Source organism: Trachymyrmex septentrionalis, unplaced genomic scaffold (assembly GCF_001594115.1).
Source record: "Trachymyrmex septentrionalis isolate Tsep2-gDNA-1 unplaced genomic scaffold, Tsep1.0 scaffold40, whole genome shotgun sequence".
Classification (NCBI taxonomy): domain Eukaryota; kingdom Metazoa; phylum Arthropoda; class Insecta; order Hymenoptera; family Formicidae; genus Trachymyrmex; species Trachymyrmex septentrionalis.
Genome location: NW_017305569.1, coordinates 4,784,781 through 4,789,889, shown reverse-complemented (window position 1 = coordinate 4,789,889; position 5,109 = coordinate 4,784,781).

Genomic DNA, 5,109 nt, shown 5'->3' with positions numbered 1-5,109 from the left:
AGTTCTCTATTATTTACAATAAATTAAAAAATAGTAATGATTTAAAACTATATTTACAATAATAAAAAAATAAGTAATGACTCAATAGGATTTTAAATTGTCTGACAAATTGAGTGTTTAATGATAGAATATGAGATATTTATAAAAGAGACTTACATAAAATATATTATGTCTCTTTAAATTGTTGATTTTTTATAGAAGATTCTCTTGTGTATAATTATAAAGAAACTTTTCTATATAATTGGATTCTGTGTATAATTAAATTTCATTGTATGAATTTACTTTGATTTACAGAAATGATTTTGTAACAATCTTCAACTGTTATACAATTGAAGCTTTTAAAATCAATTAATGTCTGAAAGTGGAAAGTAATTCATGAACTTTAATATTATACAATATTTAGAAGAATTATCTTACTTCTAGTCTTCTATTTTATATATAGTTTTAAAATAATTTCTTAAATGACGCACAAAGTTATTTTTATATAGACGATGTAATCCCGTCACACACATATGTTATAAATTACAGTTATTAACTTTTATTTTTTTGTATATTTTTTTTATTATTAATGTAATTTTGATTCTTTTAAAGATTTCGTAGTTGCGTAAGGCTATTAATTATACCGAGGACATTATTAATTCAAAATTATGACAGAGAAGAGGAGAGCGCGATGCACGTATAAATTTAGGCGCAAGTAGTTTCAGACACGTGTAGTCAGACATAGGTTATTGACTTCGATATTGAACGCGGAGATGCTATGTTTATAAGCAGTTACTTACGTCGCTGGCCAAAGCTATCTATAGTGTAAACTCCTAGAAAATCATATTATACAATATGATAAAATAATCATCAAAATAATTTTATTTAAATTATATAACAGATTTTCCAGTCACGTATTTTAAACGAACGTCACGAGATTTATACGCCGCAATAATAGATCTTTATCGTTATACTTGTTTGTCGTGTTTTCTATCATTATGTCGATTGATGGATTTCAACGCGATGTTTAAAAACATTTTACAACAGAATGAATCCGTCCCTGACGTGGATGCTAATCATCTTGGCGAAGGGTGTCTGAAATTGTCGCCCCATGGCGTAACTCCCGAGCTCAGCAACCCCTACGATTCACCCTAACGGCTCGCTTAACCAAACAACCTTGATAAATTATGCAAAAATCAACAACACTAGGAAATGCATCTCCCATGCTGCGGCTGGGACGACACGAGTCTCATGTTAAGGAATTCCAAACCTTTCCGCTTTTGATTTTGAGTCGAACAGAATGTGAGGATAATTTCATTTCACAGATATATTTGAATTAATGAGCTATATAAATACGTTTTATTGCAATAAAAAATAATAAAAACTATTAATAAACTGTTGTGAATAATGTGCCTGTATAGTGCAGTTTATTTTAGTTAATTAGGAATAGAAAGGATTAATCAGGTATAGTAATAGATTTTTAGAATAATAATTCTCTAGTATAAGCAGTCAGTTAAAAGTTAAAAGCGTGTTACAAATAATAATTCCGCAACTCCCTGTAATTACATTTTTTCATCGATAAATTCGTCTAAAATTCGATGTTCATCGAATAAAATTATCCGTTCGCGGGGAGAGCCATGAACGCGCTCGTACTTGCGCACAGAAAAGCGAGAATACACGTAAAATTAGTTTACAACCCTTTACAGAATAGCCGCTACATTTCGCGTATTTTATTAAAAAATTCTGTCGAAATATGATTTTATTACGGTACACACGGCAGCTGTGTTTCGCGTTAAAGGCTTTCGGGTCATTCGTGTATCGACGCGCCGTAACGCAACGCAATGCGTCGCGACGCGACGCGACGCGACCCGTCAAATCCGCGAACCAATAAATGAATATAACCCACGCGTGAGAATAAAATCCGTCGCTAAACTGCGCAACAGGTGTTAGAGGTTATTGACAATCTTTTCATCAGGGGATGACGGTGTTTGTGTGATATCTCGTCGAATATCGGCGCCGACAATTTCCCAGCGCACAAAGTCCGGCCCGGTTCGCTGTTTATTAAACCAGATGTCATTTTTTTCATATTCAATTCTCTCTCTGCACTCTGCCGGCTCTGCCGGATTCCGCCTGGGCACGAGTGCAAAATTAGAACAGTTCATCGTATGTCGACAAGTACGTTAACAATTTTAATTTTTGTCGATGCGCGTATTGTCGAGATTATTGGAGAGTGTAGTAATCAATCTTAATTTATCGTACAAAAGGAAAAAAAAACAGATTTACATTGAATATAGATTTATATCCAAATATATACTATAAAATTGTTTTACAACAATTGTGTAAAACATTCTTTTAATTATTGACAGAATAAAAATATTAAAATGTTTTTTTTTTCTTTTTTTCTTTTCAGGAAGATGCTTTGCAGCTCTTTAACATGGGACAGCCAGCAAAAAGGTAAGAATCATTTTCTCACAGCAATCGTTAATGAATTTAGCGAGATGCACTACAAAGCATGGATACGTGTATTGATGTCGCGCAGTGTAGAAACCGTCGCACTGTTTCCAATACGATCCTTTAAGTGCAAGTTGTTCGTGGCGAAAATGGGGTAGTATGTATGTATCTTCAATCACGGGTATTCCCGGCATCTCTCCCTCTCTCCATCGGGGAGGGTCTGTTATCAATACCAGCGTCACGCTCTCGGCATTGTGCCGTGGTTCGGTGCCGCCGCGAGAAACAACGCGAACAACAACAACAAACAACAACAAACTAGACCACTATGAAGTCTGTCGCGCTCTGTCCGTACGTACCTACCTACCCGCGACCTGCTTTTCCGACATTGTCACCAGACCATCTTCAGTTATCGCGCCGATTTATAGCCCTGACAGTTTCTATCTTACTCGCTGTACGTTCTCTCGATGAAAGTTTTCCTACCATTTTATGTAATCTTGCAAAGACCGGACATTTGAAACAACTATAGATCAGAAAAGACATACAGAGAATGCTAGAAGAAAATGCTTTGATTAAATATGAACTTTAAGTTAGCTGTCAGTAGATTATACAACTGGAATACTCATTGTCAGGTAATCGAACGTATGTAATACAATCGCGATGTAATACCTATACAATAATTACATATAGATTTAGATTTTTAAAAACACAATAGCAATTAGTTCATTAAAATATGTAATTGATATTTAAGTTACGATCTTAGATGGACGTTTAATTACGATTTTTTATGATTAATCGTGTATCCCGTAAATAATATAATGACGTAACGACATAATGGCTCAGATTCCGTGACAAACAAGATAAATAATTTGCATATTGCAAAATCATGTCAAGCGAACTGCAATAGCTTTAATATTTTGTCAATAGTAAAACTTGGATAGAAAGGACTAAATGGTATTAGGAACGGTATTAGTCGGTTAATATTTGGTTACATTGCGAATAAGAAGCGGACGCGTCGAAGCTATTCGAGGGCATCTCAAGCAGGAGAATAGGAAATTATGCTGAGCATGATGAATACATCAGAACAGGTCGGCTTTAGTCTGGTCTTAGGAGTAGGTCGAATCGATAACAATAACTACATGGGCATCTATACTACTACCATATGTGATGTTGGAGATTCGTTCATGATGACGGGACTTTGTCAATCACCTAGATGCAGCATGTTTTAATATGCAATGTTAAAGATGTGCCAAATGATAGTTTATTGAACTTAAATTCTTTATAGATGTTGTATTTATTAATCGAATTTTATGACAAAAAGTCTTTCCTTAAATAAAAAAATAATTACCGTAACGTGATGTTTCAAGACATCGTAATTTCTTATTAAGATAGTGCGTTTATATAGGTATGTTTATTATGCTATTTATATATGTTTATATCATGCTATGTATATTTGATTATTTCGGTAGTGAAATAATTAAAGTAAAACCTATTTAAAAATTAAGGTCGAGGTTAATAATATTAATGATAAGTAATTATTAGATTATAATGTTAAAAAAAATTTAATATTGTATTAAAAAATAACAAGATTAAAAATTTTAAATTGAATTTTTTAATAAAAAATTTTTTAAATTAAAACTAAAAAAGATCTTACACGAAAAGAAAAATGATTTTACTATGAACACTAATCCTATGCCATATGACAAATTCTATTTGCAAATATTGGAATCGTAAATTATTTGCAAGTGTAACAAATATTTATTCTTTTTTGTACTCGCTACTAAAAATGACTTGCAACAAATGCAAAATATTTGTCAAATATGCAAATTTACTTGCTATAAACAGCAAACAAATTCGACAATTAAATTTTGCAATCCTGCGTTCGTGTAGCAAAATCATTTTTCTCCGTGTACGAGGTGAATAAACATTTAATAAACAATTTAATTTTTTAAATATTTCATTTATAATTATTTAAAAGGGGTAAGGAATTCTAGAAAACAGAATGGAGCTGTTCTATTATTGATAATTATTACCGTGGAATTCCTTGTTATCGAAAATAAAAAAAATAGCCCCAGAGGAAGCTACCGAATATCGAGAATTAAATCAAGTGCGATGTAAATTGGAAAACACAACGTGGGTCAGGCACGGCAGGCGACGATCGCCGAAGTGCGTCGCGGCGCAACCGACGGGACTGCCTCTCTCCGGAGAGCCGAGAAACACCCACGCTACACTGGAGCAAAGAGGCGAGAGAACCGTCTGGACGAAGACGGAAGATCACCCCGCGAGAGTGCCGCGATAACGCGTGCGACGAGGACGCTCGGTGGTGGAGCGACGGAGAGGAGGTGGCCGTCAAACGGAGGGAGACGCCGCCACGGCCGCTGCGCGACGTCGACGGGAGCGAGACGCCGCGATGGTCCTCGCAATGCGCCGACTCAGTAGCCGCGTGCTCGCCACGGCCGGAGGGTTTCGCGGCTAAGCGGTGCCGAGCGTCGCACAGTCGCGACGGCAGCCACCGGCGCGCGGTTATACCCCCTTTTCTTCAAACCTGTACACGCAACCCCGCACCGCTACGTTCGGCGCACGTTTTGCCTGTCTCCACGACGGCGAGGGAACGTTGCTCCAGGTTGCGAGAGAGAGGGCGTCCTCCGCGGCCTCCCGCCGCCACCCCCCTCCGGCATTCAT